General features: G+C 40.2%; 1 protein-coding gene and 1 pseudogene across 2 annotated transcripts in view; one reads left to right on the forward strand and one right to left on the reverse strand.

The window, feature by feature from the left end:
* Positions 1-23,126, reverse strand: part of ANKRD6 (ankyrin repeat domain 6) — a 184,631-nt gene that overhangs the window by 135,307 nt on the left and 26,198 nt on the right. The gene's annotated exons all lie outside the window — the stretch shown is intronic.
* On the forward strand, positions 14,290-14,390 carry LOC120863147 (annotated as a pseudogene).

Consider the following 23,126-nt stretch of genomic DNA (forward strand, 5'->3'; position numbering starts at 1 on the left):
ACCACCTACACTGGCACATCACCTAAAAACATTATTATAACACAGCTCTCAACATTCTCCCTTTTCTAAAGTCAGCAGAGAAAATGCACAAGGTATGTATGGATAAAATTTTGGTAATTACTGACAAATTACCCTCCAAATAGATTTACTCTCCCTCCCCTGTCCTACAGGTGTGCCATTTTCCTACCTGACCACCAACATGGACATGACCAGTCTGTATTTTTATGTTTTGCTTTGTCATTGAGAACAGGATGGGAGGAATCTTGTTTTGTTCACTCTGTATTTCATTTATTGTTACTGAGGTTAAGCATCATTATATTTTTTAAATGCTAGGAAAAAAATTTGGAGAAACATCCTAAATTGCAGACCATGGTTGTTTATCTTCATGGAAGAGGAATATAAGAGATTTATACTTTCCACATATGTGCTTCTGTAGTGTTTAAACTATGCATGACTTTGTTTTTTCCCCTGACTTCAAGAGTAAAGTTTTTTAAGTAACTAGTGGGACGTTTTTTTAAATTATATCAATGATTGTGTGTTATGTGTTAGTCGCTCAGTCGTGCCCGACTCTTTGCGACCCCATGGACTGCAATCCACCAGGTTCCTCTGTCCATGAGATTTTCCAGGCAAGGATACTGGAGTGAGTTGCCATTTCCTTCTCCAAAGGATCTTCCCAACCCAGGGATCGAACCCCGGTCTCCTGCACGGCAGGCAAATTCTTTACCGACTGAGCTACAATTATTCAGGGCAACCTTTGGGGCAGAGAACACAAAACTAATTAAGGTGAGTCCTTGCTCCTTGATATTCACTATCTAGTTGAGTGAATAAAATATACTCACACTCACTTTTTTTTAAAGAGCAAATTTTATCTTCAATGCTGTCTTTTAAAAAAAAAAAAAAACTTATTTATTTGGCTGCACCAGGTTTTAGTTGTGTGTGGCATTCAAACTCTTAGTTGGGGCGTGTGGAATCTAGCTCCCTGACCAGGGATTGAACCTGGGCCCCTTGCATTGGAAGCAGGGAGTCTTAGCCACTGGACCACCAGGGAGGTCTCTCACCTCACTTTTAAAATGAGGAAACAATACAAAGTTTGCCAGCAAACTCTTCTCTCCCTGAGAACCCCATCACTCCTATATGGTTCCTTCATGCCCACATAGGTCTAGCACGTCACCATGATTGCGAGGTTTTTGTTTACTCTATGGCAGTAGATACTCTGCCAACATTTAGGGTCTAAGAGAATGCAGAGGACAAGAGTCTTTTTGAAAAAAGCTGGGAATAGAACAGAAATAGCCCACTTGGAAGGCTGATCTTTTGGGACAATTAGATTTCAGATAAGCACTGACCTAAGAGAGTGTAAGCAGAGGCCAATGCACACATCTGCTGGTGAGAAACCAGCACAGAAATTGTGTGGGCAGGTTTGTGATGGTGCAATGCCCTTTAAGCAGGTTTTTCTCAGGGGGAGGAAAGAATCTAAGGAGGAGGGGGTCTTCCATCCCAAATAACACAAATCTCACTTTGCTTCCTAGGAAAGGTTCAGTCTTCAAAAGAGGGAAGTACTGAATTGTTTTAACACACTCTGGCCTATACAGTCCATGGAATTCTCCAGGCCAGAATGCTGGAGCAGGTAGCCTTTCCCTTCTCCAGGGGATCTTCCCAACCCAGGGATCAAACTCAGGTCTCCGCATTGCAGGCAGATTCTTTACCAACTGAGCTATGAGGGAAGCCCCCAAAGGGTATAAAAGATTATAATAAATTTAAATGGATATGTTCATAAATTTTTACTTGATTACTAATGGGAATGTAAATCAGCATTTCTCAAAAATAATTTGACTTTTTTGATACTGTAATTCTATTTTTAGGATTCTATCACTAAGGAAATACTTCTAATTGTGGGGAAAACTTTCTGCAAAAAGATGTTCCTGACAGCATTATTTATAATAGCAAAACTGGAAACAGCATCAGGGAGAGTTTTATCCAATAAAAGAGGATGTTTCAATAAACATGGAAACTTCCACTTACTAGAATATTATGCCCTAAAAATGATGTTTCAAGTTTCACAGTGGGATGTTATGCAATTCAGTAATGCATTTTTGTGAATCTATCCTAAAGAAATAATTGAAAAACACAGGAAAGTAAAAACACCCTAATGTTCAACAATAGCAACATTACATGAGCTCCCAGTGGTTCTTCCAAACTCAGCTCAAGTGGTACTTCTCCTGAGAAATCTGCCCTCACCCCTGGGCCAGCTCTGGGCTCCCATGATGCCCTGAGCACTGCCCACCACAGCATGACCCCAGGGTTCAATTCCTGTGTGCCAGTCTAAGCACCTCAAAGTCAGGGAACTTGACTTTGTTGGTTTAGTACTCCCAACCCAGCACAGTAAATCAGCATCCAAACATCTATATTATGTAAGATTATATATGTAATCAGCACATTTGCCTTTGAGAGCTGCCATAACCAAATACCACAAACCTGGTGACTTAAACAACAGTCACAATTTATTGTCTCCCAATTCTGGAGGTCACAAGTCTGAAATGAAAGTGTCACAGAGTTGATGCCTTTTGAGAGCTGTGAGGGAAGGATCCACTCCAGGTCTCTCTTCTTGGCCTGGGGATGGATAGCATCTCCATCTCGGTCTGTCTCCAAATTTCCTCTTTTCATAATGATACCAGTCGTGCTGGACTAGGGCCCACACCAATGACTTCCTCAACAGAGACCTTATCTACAAATAAAGTGACAACCTGAGATAAAGGGAGTTAGGACTTTCACAGTGCATTTTAGGGGGACACAATTCAACCCATAACAATCAGCAAATGTGTAGATTTATGAGAGTTCACAACAATTTTAAAATGCCTGTTTTATAATGTTTAATTTAAAAAGGGGTATATTCATGTATACAGTAAGAGTTCTTAACTTGGGTTTTATTTTAGAGTCCATGATCATCCCCAAATTAACCACTAATGGTAGAAGATCTCAAATTTTCTTTAAAGAAATAAAATGTGAAGGTAATAAACCAAAATATTAATGGTATATGCCTCAGGGTGATATTATGAATTCCTGGAATTATTTCTCAATTTTCTGTAGTAGTTTCAAATTACTATTATAGTCAGGGGGAAAAAAAAAAAGCACCTTCCACTTTTTTTAAAACAGAAAAATGGTATTTTTAAAGGTTTAAGGACTTCTCTGGCAGTCCAATGGTTAAGACTCTGCACTTCCACTGTAGGGGGCATGGGGTCGATCCCTGGTCAGGGAACTAAGATTCCAAACACTACATGGTACAGCCAAAAAAACCTGAGTTTAGAAATATGTAAAAATGAATATGTTTTATACAAATAGTATATTCTCAAACTGCAAAATAAAAAAAATATTAGGGAAGAAAAAATATATAATGCTCATAGAGTTCATTAACAGAAGTTATAGAAAGAGTTTTGGGTATTTCTTCCTAATTTTTGTGTGTTTTCCAAATTTTTAAATAATGAATTATATTACTCTCATAATCAGAACAACCCAATACATCTTAATTAAGAACATGCAGTTTAAGTTGTATATTAAACATTCAATAATAAGAGCTGAATTAGCACATTATGGTACAATGACAAAATTTAGCTTTTAAATGACCATTATGAACATACAGAAAGAGGAAACAGCTTATGAGACAGTTCTGTGAAAAAAAAATTGTAACACAGTAAATTATAGAAATTATAACCAGTAAAATATATCCATATGCCAACAGTAATTTGCAAAAATGAGTATCTATTGAAAGTAGGATTATGTGTTATTTTTAAAGATTCAATATAGTTATATATTTTCATTTTAAAGTATTTATGAAAATGTATTCTAAGTATTCTTAGAAAATGTTCTTTTCTAAGAATATCTGTAAATCTTTTTACACTGTCTGAAATAGCTTCCAGCCATTCCAAGAATCAACTTCTTAACTATAAGATGACTGGTAAAACTTCAGTCTTGTCTGGCTCCCAACAAACAACCCACAGTATTTGTTACAACTCAGTGGTTGGTTTCACCTTCACTTGTTGATGGAAGTGCACATGGATACCCCCTTTCTAAAGGACAATTTGGCAGCATTTGTTAAACCTATTAACATTTCACTCCCTTTGTGCATTTCTACACATCTGGGAAACAACTCTACCTACATACAAAGTAAAAGGTTAACAAGAATGAACAACTGGTCTACCTAGGGTGGCCCTTTCTCACGGGGCTATAGGAAGTACAGTTTCAGTCAGAAAGCAGTCGAGAGACTTACAATAACTACTAAATGGAAAGCTCATGCAGCTTTGATTCACTGCCTGGTTTACTATTTCCTTTGATGTCTTTATTTCTGGCAACCAGCCAGAAACAAGGGTGTTGATTCAACTCTACATGTTCCAATCATATGCATGCCAGTACAGATGCTAAGATACAGATTTAGTTGAAATATGCATGTGTTAGATTATTTTCTTCTTAGCTCCCAGCTTCACAAAAAGAATTTAAAGTACAGCAACTCTTATTTGAAAACAGTCATAGAATGGGAGCCATATATGCTCTCATTTTTTATTTTTGCTTAAACAGGAAATGTCCAGATCTTAGGTTTGGGCTCCTAGGGTTTGTCTCCTAAATAAGTGTGTTTCCATCCATCTGTTCATATTTACATAATGAGTCTTGAGATTGTTGCCTTCTGACAATTTATAAGTAAAACAAATTTCTCATTTTACATTGACTCCCTCAGTGGCAGGGAGTACAAATATTCTGATCAGATCAAGAAATATTTGATCTGATATTTGTACAAATATTCTGATCAGATCAAGAATGTAGGTTAAATTATATCTCCTCAGTGTAGGCTATAAAGGAGGCAGAGTAAAAGTACAAATAATTTCAAGCCAAAATGAAATTAATGAATTAGGCTTGTTTCTAGACTATATTCAATTAACAATGTAGTGGGCAATTTTCAGATTAAAAAAGAGAAAAAATTTTACAAGTTATTGATACTTATAGTTTGTCAATGAAAGCATCTTTATGAACACTGATCATATCTATTTGTGCACCAATGCACATTCTGAACATTTTTTTCTCGACCTCAAGCTAATGACAGCTTTAGAGGTGAGAAGCAAAAGATAAAAGGAAGCTGGGTGAGTTGTATAGTATGTCATGGGGGCCACCTGGGGAAGTCTGGCAGATAAGCATTACCTCCTGTATCCCTTTCATACACAGCATTACACGTTGTCAACTTTTTTGGGTTTTTTTTGGCCGTACTGCTGTGACTTGTGCAATCTTAGTTCCCCAACTAAGGATTGAACCTGGGTCCACAGCAGTGAAAGCCCAAGTCTTAATCACTGGACCTCCAGGGAATTCCCTCTAAGATGTCAATTTTTAAACCTCAAGTCCCACCATTAACTAGATTGACAGTTGCTTAGAAAACAAATTTTTTTAAAAACCATTCGCACTGGTAATGTGAGATGTTACTTTACAAAATAATGTTACTTCTCTTAAAAGCAACACTATGCATCAGGGACACAGACATTCTCTGGTGAGACTTACAATTAGGCAACCCTAGAAGGATAACAATAAAGACAAGATTTTACAAAGAAAGAAAAACCAAGAAGTGACACCTTTGAAGAAAAACAAGTTTTAGTCAATTCTCTAGATCTACAGCAGTGATTACATAAAAACGAAAAACAAAGGCAAGGGAGAAAAACCTTACAGTGTGCCTGAATTCAAAACATGAGATGCCTGATCAGGAATATAAAAATCGACAATGCGTGACTTAAAGAATCTCTATTAACCACAAAGGAAGTAGAAGCAAGGCATGATGACAGGCCAGTGACCATGGGGGCAGGTGAGAGGTCAGGAAGCAGGCAGTGGCCTCTCTTCCTCTGGGGCTTTTCCTGGCCAGGTGTGAGCCCAGGTACCTGGGAACCTGAATCCTCCTCACAGAGCCATTACACAGACATTACAAGCTGCCCTGAGCAATCAGCAGACGTGGGATCAGGAGAGTGAACGATTTTGGTTGTTTTGGGAGATAGGGTGTTGGGGGGCAGTGTGCAAGCAGCATGAAACAGTGTGATTTGTCCTGCCTTGTAGAGAAAGCCGGTCCTAGCCCAGATGCCGAGACACGGGAAGACTTGGTGAGATGCTGAGACGGTGGCAGCAAAGCCGTCCCCTCCTAACCTGGAGCCAGGCGTGTCAGCACCTGTCACCCTGAGGTTTTCCGCCTGGATCCCCAGGTGGTGTATCCACACTCCTGGCACAGGCTATCCAGAGAGGGACTGACAGGAAAGCACCCAGCAAATTTTTGGCAGGTCCTCTGTGAAGGAGGACTATTGCCAAACACAAGCGAAGATCCAAGAAGCACAGTGACCTCCAACAGCTAGCTGTTCCTGCTCCTCCAAGGGGCTCCTTCACCCAGCAGGCATGTACGATAGATTCACTGACTCTGGGCCAATCACAGTCACCTAGAGTTTGACCGTATGGGACTGGAACTTGAAGTGATAAACATGTCCATATATAATGCATACATACAGGCACTTATATTTATGTGTTTGGAGAAGGAAGGGAGGGAGGAAGGATGGACTGCAAGCAGAGACGGTTACTTCTCATTTAGGAAAAAAACAGGAGGTGGAACGACACAACTTCTTACCTAATCCACTATCTATAGGATCTCGTGCAAATCTCTACACCTTTACTTAAAAGAAAGGTATTTCAAGAAGCTATTCCAATAGGCACTGTGTTCTGGGCAGTAGACTAAGATTACACTAGTTTTACCATGAGAAAGCTCCTATAAAATCTAATTGATAAAGAATTAAGAGTTATTCTACCTGTCCTATTTTGAACTGTACCAAATAGTAAATGAGTAATCAAAATAGTGAACCAAATAGCAAACGAGATAAAGTTTCTCTTTACAGTTCAGCTAATAAAGAAGAAATAACGCAATCCATATATCTATTTAGCAGTACCCAATGAATTAAACAGCCACTGAGGTCACTACCTATTAGAAAGTATAAAAAATAGGGAATTATCTGGCAATCTGTTGGTTAGGACAACCATGCTTCCACTGCAGGGGGCATGAGTTCAATTCCTGTTTGGGGAACTAAGATCCCACATGCCAGTGCAGTGTAGCCAAAGAAAAAGAGGAAAGAAATTACAAAAATGAAAGCAAAATTATAAATGTTACAACATCTATAATATCAGTTCAGTTCAGTCGCTCAGCCATGTCCGACTCATTGCGACCCCATGAACCGCAACACACCAGGCCTCCCTGTCCAACACCAACTCCCGGAGCCTACCCAAACTCAAGTCCATTTGTAAGTATAAAAATAAATGATAATTTTTTAAAAAACCATAAAGATACCAGAAGAAACTATGGATTAATATTTTTACAATTTTAGGAGTACAAAGGCCTTTTCATATTAATCATAAAAGCCCCCCCAATTTCTTTTTAATTAATTTATGTTCTATTGAAAGATAATTGCTTTACAGAATTTTGCTGTTTTCTGTCAAACCTCAACATGAATCAGCCATAGGTATACATATATCCCCTCCCTTTTGAAACTTCCTCCTATCTCCCTCCCAACCCCAACCCTCTAGGTTGATACAGAGCCCCTGTTTGAGTTTCCTGACCTGTACAGCGATTTCCTGTTGGCTATCTATTTTACAAACTGTAACATAAGTTTCCATGTTACTCTTTCCATACATCTCACCCTCTCCTTCCCTCTCCCCATGTCCATAAGTCTATTCTCTATGTCTGTTTCTCCATTGTTGCCCTCTAAATAAATTCTTCAGTATCATTTTTCTAGATTCCATATGTGTTAGAATATGGGCTTCCCTGGTGACTCAGATGGTAAAGCATCTGCCTGCAGTGCGGGAGACCTGGGTTCAATCCCTAGGTTGGGAAGATCCCCTGGAGAAGCATTAGAATATGGTATTTCTCTTTCTCTTTCTGACTCACTTCACTCTCTATAATAGGATCTAGATTTATCCACCTCGTTAGACCTGACTCACAGATGTTCTTTTTATGGCCGAGTAAATGGTTTTTCCAGTGGTCATGTATGGATGTGAGAGTTGGACTGTGAAGAAAGCTGAGGGCCAAAGAATTGATGCTTTGGAACTGTGGTGTTGGAGAAGACTCTTGAGAGTCCCTTGGACTGCAAGAAGATCCAACCAGTCCATCCTAAAGGAGATCAGTCCTGGGTGTTTATTGGAAGGACTGATGCTAAAGCTGAAACTCCAATACTTTGGCCACCTCATGTGAAGAGTTGACTCATTGGAAAAGACTTTGATGCTGGGAGGGATTGGGGGCAGAAGGACAGGGGGACAACAGAGGATGAGCTGGCTGGATGGCATCACCGACTTGATGGACAAGAGTTTGAGTGAACTCCAGGAGTTGGTGATGGACAGGGAGGCCAGGCGTGCTGTGATTCACGGGGTTGCAGAGAGTTGGACATGACTGAGCGACTGAACTGGACTGAACTGAACTGAATATTCCATTGTGGATATATACCACAACTTCTTCATCCATGCATCTGTCGATGGAAATCTCTGTTCATTCAATGTTCTAGCTATTGCAAATAGTGCTGCAATGAGCAATAGGATACATGTGTCTCTTTCAAGTTTGGATTCCTCAGGGTATATGCCTAGGAGTGGGATTGCTGGGTCATATGGTGGTTTTATTCCTAGTTCTTTAAGGAATCTCCATACCATCTTCCATGGTGGCTGTATCAATTTACATTCCCACCAACAGTGCAAGAGTGTTCCCTTTCTCCACACCTTCTCTAGCATTTACTGTTTGTAGACTTTTTGATGAGGGCCATTCTGACAGGTGTGAGCTACATCTCACTGTAGCTTTGACTTGCATTTGTCTAATAATGAGCAATGTTGAGCATCTTTTCATGCATCCGCTAGCCATCTGTATGTCTTCTTTGGAGAAATGTCCATCCAGGCCTTTTTCCCACTTTTTGATTGGGTTGTTTGTTTTTCTGGTATTGAGCTATATGAGCTGCTTATATATTTTGGAAATTAATCCTTTGTCAGTTGTTTCATTTGGTATTAGGTCTTCCCTGGTGGCTCAGAGGTTAAAGCATCTGCCTCCAATGTGGGAGACCTGGGTTCGATCCCTGGGTTGGGAAGATTCCCCTGGAGAAGGAAATGGTAACCCACTCCAGTATTCTTGCCTGGAGAATCCCATGGACAGAGAAGCCTGGTAGGCTACAGTCCACGGGGTTGCAGAGTCAGACACGACTGAGCGACTTCACTTTCACTTTCACTTTCTATTATTTTATCCCATTCTGAGGGTTGTCTTTTCACTTTGCTTATAGTTTCCTTTGCTGTGCAAAAGCTTTTAAGCTCAATCGGGTCCCACTTGTTTACTTTTGCTTTATTTCTATCACTCTAGGAGGTGGGTCATAGAGGCTCTTGCTTTGGTTTATGTCATTGAGCATTCTCCCTGTGTTTTCCTCTAAAAGTTTTATAGTTTCTGGTCTTACATTTAGGTCTTTAATCCATTTTGAGTTTATCTTTGTGTATGGTGTTAGGAAGTGTTCTGATTTCATTCTTTTACATGTAGCTGTCCAGTTTTCCCAGCACCATTTATTGAAGAGGCTGTCTTTGCCCCATTGTATATTGGGGCAAACTGTATATTCAGTTCAGTTCAGTTCAGTTCACTTCAGTTCTTGCAAAGAATATACAATGGGGTTTATTTCTGGGCTTTCTATCTTATTCCATTGGTCTATATTTCTGTTTTTGTGCCAGTACCATATTGCCTTGATGACTGTAGCTTTGTAGTATAACCTGAAGTCAGGAAGCTTGATTCCTCCAGCTCCATTCTTCTTTCTTAAAACTTAAAAGCCAAAATTTTAAACTGTGATAATATATATTAATGTTGTTCAGTCACTAAGTTGAATCAGACTCTTTGAGACCCCCATGGACTGCCGCACACAAGGCTTCCCTGCCCTTCATTATCTCCTGGAGTTTGCTTAGATTCATGTTCATTGAGTCAGTGATGCTCCCTAACCATCTCATCCTCTTCTGCCCCCTTCTCCTCCTGCCCTCAATCTTTCACAACATCAAGGTTTCTTCCAGTGAGTAGGCTCTTCACATCAGGTGTCCAAACTATTGAACTACCTTCAGCATCAGTCCTTCCAATGAATATTCAGAGTTGACTTCCTTTAGGATTGACTGATTTGATGTCCTGGCTGTCCAAGGGACTCTCAAGAGCCTTCTCCAGCACCACAGTTTGAAATATGGTAACATGCATAATTTGTGAAAAGTTCTTATCAATGAATAAAGACAAAACACTCAAATAGTAAAATGGACAGAGGATCTGATTAGGCAATTCCACATACGCACAAAATCAAAAGCTCCATTAAAGACTGGAATTATTTGATTTAGGACCCTAAAAGAGTCCAGTACACAGCAGTCAGTCTAATTGAAGGAACACACAAACACATGCAAACATTAACTTACAAAATAATATTCGGTCTTACTCTGGAAAGAAATGCAAAAAAAGAGAGATTTTTAAAGCATTAAGTTGGCAAAGACTAGGATGATTTGGCAATATTCATGTTGGTGAGGGCAGTGGAAAAGCCACTGAAAACTTTACCTTTCTGATGGGCAATAAAATCATCTAGAATACACACATATTTGACCCACCAATTTCACATGCAGGAATTTATCCTAAAGAGATAATGGGGGGGACTTTGCTGGTGGTCCAGTGGCTAAGACTCTGCAGTCCCATCTTAGAGGGCCCAAGTTCAATCTCTGGTCAGGGAACTAGATCCCACGTACTGCAACTAAAAGGCCCTGCATGCCACAACTAAGGCCTGGTGAAGTCAAATAAATAAATAATATATTTTTTAAAGGGAAAATGGGAAGAGAGGGGTGAGTTTAAGAATAGCTATATAAAGATATTCACTACTGGGATGGTTATTTTTCTGTCCCAGCTTAATTGGGCCACTGGGTACCCAGCTATTTGGTTAAACATATTTCTGGGTGTCATGAGGATGTTTCTGGATATGACTGCCATTTGAATCAGTAGACTGGGTAAAGTAGATGGTCCTTCCTAATGTTTCATCCAATCCCTAAAAGGTCTGATAGAATAAAAGGATGAGCAAGAGAAAAGCTACTCTCTCTGCCTGTGGCCTGCCTGCCTGCTGGTTCTCAGGCATTCCACAGGATTTCTTGGGATTTCTCAGCCTCTATGATCACATGAGCCAATTCTTTATAAAAATTTTTCCATGTGTATGTCCCCTGGTTCTGTCTCTCTGGAGTTGTTCAGTCACTCAGTCATGTCCGAGTCTTTGCAACTCTGCGAAAACTGCAGCACGCCAGGTTTCCCTTCATCATCTCCCAGAGTTTGCTCAAATTCATGTCCATTGAGTTGATGATGTCATCCAACCATTTCATCTTCTGTTATCCCCCTCCTGCCTTCAATCTTTCTTAGCATCAGGGTCTTTTCCAATGAGTCGATTCTTCACATCAGATGCCCAAAGTATTGTAGCTTCCGCTTCAGCGTCAGTCCTTCCAATGAATATTCAGGGTTGATTTCCCTTAGGATTGACTGGTTTTCTGGAGAACCCTAACCAATATAACTACAGTATTAGTGATACAAATGAAAAATGAGGAAAGAATGGGTATCCTCATCTTAAGGTGGTAAATAATTTTTTATCCAATGGACTACTTGAGAACTGCTTATGGAAATGATGAGGATTAACATGAACTGACATGGAAAGATGTCCCCAAAATACTGAATTTTTTTAAGGAGCTCACTGGACAGTATGTCCACTGTGATTTCACTGATATAAAATTGTGTATCACATACAAGAGTGTGTGTGTTTATGTGTGAAATGGGACAGGATGTTTAGTAAAAAGCAATTTATCTCTGGGTGATGGCATTTTGGATGATTTTTACCCTCTTCAAATTCTGTATTATTTGTATTTTTCTCCAATGAACTTTATCAGAAAAATCAATAAAGCCAGTCTCTTCCATTAAAAAAAAAAATCATGGTGGCAAGAAAAGAGAGAGATGGCTGTACTGGGAGGGGAATTTGGGTAAAAGGAGAACTTGCAGTAGTTGTTATTTTACAGCAGGAGAAATGAGAATGGTGACGGGGTGGGGGGGGTGGGGGAGAACCAGAAGGGGATGAAAGACTGAGCGCCGCAGACCAAGCAGGTTGAGGGTGTCCAGGGTTCCTACCCTCCGGCAAGGCAGATAAGAGCCTACAAATGTAAAAATAATTCCCGATAAGTGACACCGGAGCTGATTAAAGCAGAGAAACGCTGCCAGTGGCAGGGATCTGGAAAGTAGTGCAGGAGAAGATGCTGCCACTTCCAAGGTGGGTCAGATTTCTCAGCGCAGACAGGTAGGAGGAAAAGCAATACCCGCTCAGGGACGGCCAGGCTTGTCAGATCAACAGGGTAGAATCTGGGGTGCAAGGAGCAGCAAGTGATAAGACTAGAAAATTAATGTGGCACTCACGGTAAAGAGGCTTTGAAGAGGCTGAGAGTCGGTACCATAATGCTGGGGGTATTGTAGGCAGCACAGTGACCCCACTCCTAACAATGTCCAGACATATAAATCCAGCCGCTGCTTGTGGGATTTGCAGATTGAAGGAACTTGACCACGGAGCCAGGGAAAAGCCAGTGAAAAAGTTAACGGGCCAGAAATGTGAGCTAATGTTGTGAATTAAAATGGTGGCAACAGAAGTAGAGAGCGACATGAAAAGCATGGCGGAAGGCGTCTACACACGGTATGAACCATGCAGCATTAAAAACCACAGGAAACCCAAACAGGACAAGGCTGACCTGATTCTATGAAGCTCTGCCGTTAATCATGTTGCATTTAGAATTTTACTCAAATATCACATTTTATAAACAGATGTTTCCTCCTCTACTTCTGTAACTTACTTGGGTGCTGGATATAAGATAGTGAGGCAGGAATAGGGCACAGTTCTCCTAAAGGAAATCTGAAACCTGAGAGACGGCCTTAGAGCTGAATTTACAATAATCACCACCCGTGAGGCAAAAAATAAATTGACCCAGAACTGGGAGATGTGGGGGGTATGTGTTTGGAGGAATTGAAGGGATGGAGGTGGGGAACAGTGAGACCAAGGGAGGAAGAATCAAGAAGAAACACGTCTGTAACACAAATTTTTATGCTATGCCTTGGAAATTTTCGGAAAGTACTACTTAAAAATTCTAAATACAGCTTAAGTGACCAGAGAAACATTATAAACCCCCTTAGGTTGGCTAGAAAAAGTCATAGCCACTCAGAAAAATGAAAATAAAAAATTTAATTCTAAGCAAGCTTCACATTCAACCATCAAAATAGAATATATTTATCATGCTTAAATAAATAACATCTCAATATTTATAAATAACATTGGTATGAACACGATTTTTGCTCTGCTAATTTAAACAGATTTTATACATTTCCTCATAGTCTGTTCTCACTTTTAAATAAAAGATTATAGGTAATACAAATATTTCATTAAACTTTGACTGAAAAAAAAATCCAGACAGGTAAGATAGGCACCCTCCTCACTATCAGTTAGGTAAAATGTGAATTTTTAGACTCCCTGATCAGAACTTGAAAAATCTTCTGAGAGTGAAAGGGTAAACTATTTTAAAAAATCATCTGTCAATCCTAAAGCCATACACGCGTGGCATGAGTCACCTAGGGTTTTCAAAAGGCTTTTCTGCCATCAGCGATGTCTCCTCAGATGGCTGGTGGGGGCGGGGTGGGGGGCTTGTGGTGGTGAGGAGAGAGCTTAGGAAGTAAAGAATATGGAACGAGAGACACACTGCCTTGGGAACTCTATCGGGGCAACAGGAATTTTTACAGCTATTTTAAATTCCAAAATATGTTTGAAGGTATGAGTAAAGTTTCAAACTAAGGGAATTTCCAGGTTTTGCAAAAATATATACTTCCTGCTCAACCCTCAGAAAGCTACAGGGATGAGTCCTCCAATGAGCTTTCAGAAGTTATACCCACAGGAGGCCTGAGCAGCAATGATCTGCCCTACACAGAGAGAGCTCTTGCTCACCCATTCATCTTTGGCAACGGTTCCAATCTTTCGAAGAATCCACCTTTCAAGTTACTTGGTTATTTGTATACTAAGCATTACAACCTCAGCTCTAGAATCACAAAAATCTGTGGGCCTTACGTCTCAACTTTTGATCTTTCCACACAGCAAGTTCTTTGATAAACACGGCATAAGCACTGTGGCTGACTCTAAGAGTTTAAAATACCAAGACAGCATCTGGTAATAGTTTAGGAATCCATTAAGATATCACAAGTATAATGCTCGCTTCCACACACATATAACTAAAATTGGAATGATAAAGAGATTAGCATGGCCCCCACGCAAGGATGATAAGCAAATTCTTAAGCAGTCCATATTTTGGGGGGGATTAGCAGATACAAGCTACTATATGTATAAAAGAGATAAACAACAAGGTCCTACTATATAACAAATGGAAGTATATTGAGTATCCTGTAATAAATCATAATGGAAATAAATGTGAAAAAGAATATATGTATATCTGAATCATTGGGCTATACACCAGAAACTAACACATAACATTGTAAATCAACTACATACTTCAATTAAAAAAAAAAAATCACAGATAAAACACAAAACAGGATTCACAATACCTAATAAGAATGAATGAAGTAATTTCACTCCCAAAGCAAACTCCAAATCAACTCACCAGCAAGTGTCTGGTATATTCAGAAGGGAAAAATAAAAAGACTTCCCAATTGTATTTATAAATAATATACCTTGTATATGATAATATAAATATCAACTGATTATAGTTTTTCTCTTAGAGATCTCATGGATGAAGCTTAATTGACTAACCTTAGAGTATCAAATTGTTTAATAAAGTTGTTGTTGAAACTTTACCTCTTGGAAAAAAATATTTTAATAAAGCCAATCAATAGCTTTTTAACATAAAGATCTCTTACAAATTGAAACTTTACAAGAAAGTGAATACTTTCCCCAAAAAAAGAATTGTCAAGGAATACAAAGGCATTTCACATACACAGAGAAGAAAAATAAACACAAGAGCTAAAAACATATACAAATGTTCAGTTTTCTTCATAATCAAACAATGAAGATATAATTCTTACCTATAAAATTGAAACTAAAATAAAAAATTAAGAGGGAATTAATTCTGGTGGTCCAGTGGTTAGGACTTCAAGTTTCCATTGCCTGGAACATGTATTTGATCCCTGGTCAAGGAATTAAGATCTCACAAGCCACAATGCAGCCAAAAAACAAATTTAGAATAATTCCTAATGACAAGAGGACAAGAAAACAAACTCTCACACATCACTAGTGAACATTTCTGGAGGGCAATTTGGCAATATGTGTCAAAAGCCTTAAAAATAAAAACAAATGCCTTTGAATCAGCAATTTCATTTCTCTTCAAGGAAAATAATGAGATGAGGGAGTTCCCTGGTTAGCCTAACAGTTGGTATTCCAGGCTTTCACTGCCATGGGCCCAGATTCAATCTCTGGTCAGAGAACTGAGATCCCAAAAGCTGCACGGCACAGTCAAATAAAAAAAGAGTGAGATTAACATACAAAAATGTTTACCAAAGTATTTCACGTAAAAGCGACAGTCTGGAAGCCACCTAAAGCTTCAACGTAGTTCTCTTTTAGATATAATGATGTTAAAGTGAAGTGAAGTGAAGTCGCTCAGTCATGTCCGACTCTTTGCGACCCCATGGACTGTAGCCTATCAGGCTCCTCAGTCCATGGGATTTTCCAGGCAAGAGTGCTGGAGTGGATTGCCATTTCCTTCTCCAGGGGATCTTCCCAACCCAGGAATCGAACCTGGGTCTCCCGCATTGCAGGCAGACGCTTTACCGTCTGAGCCACCAGGCAAGCTCTGATGTTAAAAAGTATGGGCAAATGCTCGTGATATATTATTAAAGGGAAAAGTTACAGATAACATTGAAAGTATGATCTTAATGTCTACAAAAAATATATAAGGGTATGTACCAATTCAGTTCAGTTCAGTTGCTCAGTCGTGTCCGACTCTTTGTGACCCCATGAATCTCAGCATGCCAGGCCTCCCTGTCCATCACCATCTCCCGAAGTTCACTCAAACTCACGTTCCATCAAGTCGGTGATGCCATCCAGCCATCTCATCCTCTGTCATCCCCTTCTCCTCCTGCCCCCAATTTCTCCCAGCATCAGAGTCTTTTCCAATGAGTCAACTCGCATGAGGTGGCCAAAGTATTGGAGTTTCAGCTTTAGCATCATTCCTTCCAAAGAACACTCAGGGCTGATCTCCTTCAGAATGGACTGCTTGGATCTCCGATAGGTGGAAGGATTGAAGACTTTTATCTCTTTTTCTGCTAATTTTTACACTATCTACTTTTCTTTTTTCTTTTTTGTCTGTGCAGCATGGCTTGTAGGACCTTAGTTCCCCGATCAGGGATTAAACCTGGGCCCTTGGCAGCGAAAGCATGGAGTCCTAATCACTCGACCACCAGGGAAGTCCCACTATCTACTTTTCCAATGAATATGTATTAGTGTTGCTGGCTAAGTACTTTACCCATAACAAAACAGTAAAGTAGATATTATTATTATTCTCAATTTACATATGAGGAAACTGAGGCACACAGAGGTTACATCACTTGTCTAAGGTCACACAGCTAGTACCTCATAAAACTAGGATTTGTCCTAAATTGCCCTAGCTCCAGAATATGATCTCTTAACCACTTTGCAATGACACACCTTTAAAAAGTAATTTCAAGTAAAATGTCAGATAATCTATAATTACATGCACTACCAATTCTTAAAGAAAGAGGATATCTTTGTGGGCCAGAATTTTCAGAGCATATTGGGAGACAGGTAGTGAGGCTGGATGTTCTCTCCTGTCTCACCAGGTTGTCCCTTCTTCTTTCAGGTTTTCACTAAAGATTATCTGAAAAGTCTCCTACAGTATTTACTCCTCTATCACCATTCTCCCTACCCTCAACACACACACACACACACACACACACACACACACACCCCTTGGCTTTTAGGAATAGGAAGGAAATTTTCAAGGAACTGTCATGGTCTGGGAAGGGAGCAGAAAAGTGGTACCAAAGTTTGAGATTTTAAGAATGCTGTGTATGTGCACGCGCACGTGTGTGTGTGTGTGTGTGTGTGTGTATGTGTGTAGCCCACCAGGCTCCTCTGTCCCTGGGATTCTCCAGGCAAGAATACTGGAGTGGGCTGCCATTTCCTTCTCCAGGGGATCTTCTTCCCAACCCAGGGATCAAACATGCATCTCCTGAATCTCCTGCACTGGCAGGCAGATTCTTTTCCACTGAACCACTTAGGAGGCCTCCAGGTCTCCTGGGTCCCCCCAAAAAACTCCTAGAGGTCTTATAACAGAGCAGGACTTTGCAGTGGGGGCAGAAAGGCCTTCCCATATACAAAAGCCCTTCTGAATCCCCTGTCTTTCATTTGTAGAAAAGCTGTAGTCTCCTAGGCCTCCCTGCGTCACGAAAGAACAGGATTAAGCAATTAATGATTAAGATAAGAGAGTCACAGAATCTTCAATTCCTCCCTGAAGAACACAGATAATAGTGTCTGAGGCACATTCCTCAGTTGCTTTGCATATACTATAACTGCCACCAGAGGGAAAAAACTAACCATGGGATGACCAGACTGTAGCCATGACCTGAGTTGCTCTGTCTCGGGCAGTACTGAGTCTGTGGCTTGCACAAGTCCAAGAACAGGCCTCAAGGAAACAGGAGCACATCAACCCTAGGGCTGAAGATTACCTGTGCTTAACATGATCACGGAGACGCTGAGTAGACCACTGCAGGACCAGTTCAGAGATGATCGTCGCTGTTGCCTGTGCTGTTCTGCAAGTATTTGGCACCCTCACTGTCAGCGAGCCCGCCAAAATTCTCCTTTAAAAACGTTTGACTAAAAAAATAAAAAAATAAAAAAAAATAAAAACGTTTGACTCCTAACTGACAACTGGGAGGTGATTTGGGGGAATGCAAGTACATCATCTCCCCAGGTGCTGGCTTCCTAAATAAAGCCTCTTTTTTCACCAGCCTTGTCTCTCCAACATTGACTCCAGAGCAACAAGCAAGCTGAACCAGAGTTTGGTCCTGGCTCTGGCTAGTAACAGTCTACCTAGACATATTAACTCACAATCTAGCATAAAATAAAGTATTTTTCATTTCCCTCATGAACAAAAATGTATACTAATTTTCCCCTAAGGAAGTTACAAAGTCAGTTAGATTGAAGCAATGTCAATTCTTGGAAAGGTGTTGTTAAAATGCAAAAGACTCGGACTTCCCTGGTGGGCCAGTGGTAAGACACTGTATTTCCCCTGCAGAGGGCACAGGTTTGATCCCTCGTCAGGGAACTAAGATTCAAGGGCTGCATTCATGGTCAAAACATAGGAAAAAAAAATTTTTTAATTAAAACACAAAAGACGCATGACAAACGATGGTGCGTCACGTGTGAATAGGCAAGATTAGAGAACTATTTCCTGTGCATCATGTAACATTCTTGCTCTGGCCTCCAAACAAAGGCCCGACAGATGTAAGTGCTTGTAGATAATATTCTGAGCCATATAGGACACACTGAGATTTCTGTAAGGGTGCACGGATGATCAAGTAGCAAAGGACTAAAGAAAAGTTTTCTGTATGTCAGAAGAAAAAATATTACTAATCAATATAAAGCAAGCTCCAGCCATCTGTTGTTCTAAATTAGACACTCGGTCAGGTTACAAAGAAGTGAAGTTCTGGCAATGAAAGTAGGAATTTGGACTACTAGATAAAATATCACCACTAGTGATGAAATTATCTTACTAAAGAACAATGACAGCTTTTTAACTTCAGGGATCAATAATGGTTCTCCTCAGTTACAGTTCATAAAGGAGTATTTTATTCTGCTATCCCAAAGCTTATTAAAGATGAGCCACTATTACTAGAGGACGGTGATTTTACACCTAACATAAATTAGATTGACCCATATCTCCAGTAGTATGTCACTCAGTCGTGTCCAACTCTTTGCAACCCCATGGACTGTAGCCTACCAGGCTCCTCCCTCTATGGGATTCTCCAGGCAAGAGTACTGGAGTGGGTTGTTATTTCCTTCTCCAGGGGATCTTCCCGACCCAGGGATCGAACCCAGGTCTCCCGCATTCCAGGCAGACGCTTTAACCTCTGAGCCACCAGGGAAGCCCAGTATGTAGATACATATTATCAAACATTTGTTTTGCAAAAGTGAACCTAAAAAAGATTGCCTTACCAAGGAATGAGACTAGTTAATACGAGCTCCTTCAGTTATAAAGATTTATCAAAAACAATTCATATGAGACCCCAAAGACCTCAAATAACAAAAGCAATCTTGAGCAAAAAGAACAAAGCTAGAGGCGTCCCTGGTGGTCCAGTGGTTAAAAATCTGCCTTGCAATGCAAGGGACACCAGTCTGATCCCTGGTAGCAGAAGATGTGATATGCCTCGAGGCAACTAAAAGCCCGGGCTGCCGCAACTAAAAGCCCGGGCCGCCACAACTTCTAAGCCCTCCCGCCCAGAACCCATGCTCTGCAACAAGAGAAACTCCTACTCACTGCAACTGGAGAAAAGCAATGGATAGCGATGAAGACCCAGCGAAGCCAAAAATAAATCATAAATAAAAGAATAGAATTTTTTTTAAAGGGCAAGAGATAAAAATTGTTGGCAAGGATGCAAAGAAAAAGGGACCCCTGTACATTATTGGTGGGAATGTAAATAGCGACAGTCACTATGCAAAACTGTACAGAGGTGCCTCAAAAAAATAAAAATAGAACTATCATACGATCCAGCAATCCCACTTTTGTGTATACATCTGAAAGAAACAAAATCAGTATCTCCAAAAGATATCTGTATTCCCATACTCACTGCAGCATTATTCACCAAAGCCAAAGTATGCGAGCAACCTAAGTGTCCACTAATGGATAAATGGTTAAAGAAAATACACACAACACACAGGGGAATAAATTTCAGCCTTGAAAAAGGAGGAAATCTTGTTATTTGCAACAGCATTAATGAACCTGGAGGGCATTATGCTAAGTGAAATAAGCCAGAAAGAGAAACACAAATACTGCATGATCTCACTGGTGCATGGAATCTTAAAATTTTTTTTAATTATAAATAAATAGATAAATAGCCAAACTCCTAAGAGAAGAGGTTGCCAGGAGGTAGAGAGTGAAAGCAATAAGGAGAGGTCAGTAAAAGGGTACAAACTTTCAGTTATAAGATGAATAAAGTCTGTGGATCAAATAATGTACATGGTGACTATGGTTGATAACACGTATAACTGAAATTCACTGAGAACAGGACTTAAATGTTCTCACACACACAAAACAAGTAAGGTGATGGATATGGTGATCCTTTCACAGTGTCCATGTATATCAAAGCATGATGGTGTACACTTTAAATATCTTACCGAAAAAATAAAGTACAATTTTGTCAATTATACCTCAACGAAGCTAAAGGAAAAAAAAGAAAAAAGATGGAGGTGGAGGTAGACAAAATGCCTCATAATGTTAATACTGGTTTCTAACTGAAGAAAGCTTACTGAATCACAATATCGTACACCTAAAGCTAATGAAATATTGTAAAACAACTATATTTCAACTAAAAAAAAGAAAAGAAAAACATAATTTAATCATGTTTTACATTTCTTGGCAGAAAAAAAGAAAGCTTATGAAACACCTCCCCTATCTCCTCCCCCAACAAAGACCCCACTAACATGAGAGAAAGAGAATAAAGATAAGCCACATTAAAGAACAGAACATGGGTGTGTGCTGAGTCACTTCAGTTGAGTCCAGCTCTTTGCAACCCTATGGGCTGTAGTCCACCAGGCTCCTCTGTCCAAGGGAGTCTCCAGGCAAGAATACTGGAGTGGGTTGCCATGCCCTCCTCCAGGGGATCTTCCTGACCCTGGGATTGAACTCGCCTCTTTTACATCTCCTGCACTGCAGGTGGGTTCTCTACAAGGAGCGCCAGCTGGAAGGTCAGGAATAGAACATGGAGTGGCCAAAAGCAAAGGAGAGATTTCCACAGATATGGAAGTCGGAAAGCCAGGGGAAAAGCAGTGACCGCTGTATCGTGGGGTGGGGAAGAAGCCTCAGCTTGGTGTTTACAGAGGGGGACACTTGTTGAGGTTTGGGACTTAGAACCACTTGGTACTGGAGTGGACACACACACAAATTGGGGAGAAACTGAAAAACCACATACAGTTGTATGTGGTTAGCGGTGGCGCATTTGCTCTGATTCATGATGACCTCTGTCTCAACCATTTTAGTACCAAAACCTAAGCACATCCACAGACGCACTCAGGGGAATCATTCCCAGGCTGAGGTGAGGGCAGAGGGAAGATGCGCACGTCCTGGCCAGGCCCGGCCCACGAGCTCTCACCAATGGGCAGTGAGCGCAGAACTGGGCTTTCTCTACCAGCCGCCCCTTTTATTCCACTAAGGTTTCTTTCTGCCTTTATTTCATGTCCAGTTAAACAGTTTTGACCCCAAATGGCTTACAGATATATGTAAGTGATGACAGTCAAGTTGCTGCAAAAGTGCCTGAGGCATCGTGGAGAAGGCAAAGAATGAAATTTAAGACCAGCACGTAGTCAGGAGCTGGTGGAGATATCTCTTACATATCACAGGGAAGACTAGATGGTGTCTGCAAGAATTTGTGACTTCAGGAGCATCCTGCCAAGAACGTATCCAAAGGAATTATGCATAACCACCCTGTTAATAGGGTTCACTGGTGGCTCAGATGGTAAGGGAGTCTACCTGCAGCTCGGGAGACCCAGGGTCAATCCCTGAGTCGGGAAGATCCCCTGGAGAAGGAAATGGCAACCCCCTCCAGAATTCTTGCCTGGAAAATCCCATGGGTGGAGGAGCCTGGTGGGCTACAGTCCATGGGACTGCAAAGAGTCGAACAGAACTGAGCCACTTCACTTTACACTTTACTTTACCCTGTTCATGCTGATTCATTTAGCCCTGACGTTTCTCAATTGCATGTTGAGCTGAAAGGGTGGGTCATGATTACAAAGTCAATGCCCTGACTCCAGGTACTGTCAAACATCTACTCTCACAAGATGGGATACAAGGAGTTTCCTTCAAATTTTCTCATTTTTTATGAAATATTCGACACATATAAAAGATTATATATTTAATATATATAAGGAATGAAGATCATAATAAAACTCATTTCCTAATTTTAAGAATAGGACACAACCAATGACAATATTCTTTATGCGCCACTCCAAGTATATCCCTAAAGTGTAAGCACTATTTGAATATTGTGCTTTGTTTTTTTTTTGCCTTTATGATGGTTTTGCCACATAATGTATATAAATTGCCACTAAATGTATATAAAAAAACAACCTGAATTAGTATCCTCGGAGATTAAAGAAAGTATTATAGAAGAAGCTAAAATGAAAAAATAATTAAAGAACATAAGAGATTTCTTGGAAATAAAACTACTATTGACAAAAAACATTTTTTAATTCAATAGAAGGAATGAAAGTAAGGTTTAAAAATCTACCAAGAAATACAACCAAAAGACAGAGACAGAAATAGAGACAAAAGAGTTAAGCAAAAACAGTCTCAATTCAATAGGTCTTCTCCATATCAGAAGTTTTAAAAAAGAAAACAGGTTAAGAAGAAAGGTGAATTATCAAAGAAGTGAAGGGCATGAGTCTCTGTATTGAATGGGACAAGCACTCAGCACAACGAATAGAAAAAACCAATTACATCAAGTGATTGACATTTCGAAATTATCCAGATTCATTAGCTGGAGAAGAAAGTGAAGTGAAAGTCTCTCAGTCATGTCTGATTCTTTGCGACCCCATGGACTATACAGTCCATGGAATTCTCCAGGCCAGAATACTGGAGTGGGTAGCCATTCCCTTCTCTAGGGGACCTTCCCAACCCAGGGATCAAACCCAGGTTTCCTGCATTGCAGGCAGATTCTTTACCAGCTGAGCCACCAGGGAAGCCCAGATAGAGAAGAAAAGATCATTTTAAAAAGACAGTAAGATCCATTTCTTTTTTCTCTTCTTCCACACCCCTCTGGAATGGATTTGATATATATCAAACTTGTAACCATTTGAATGTGT

This window comes from Oryx dammah, unplaced genomic scaffold (genome assembly GCF_014754425.2).
Source record: "Oryx dammah isolate SB20612 unplaced genomic scaffold, SCBI_Odam_1.1 HiC_scaffold_4, whole genome shotgun sequence".
Lineage (NCBI taxonomy): Eukaryota > Metazoa > Chordata > Mammalia > Artiodactyla > Bovidae > Oryx > Oryx dammah.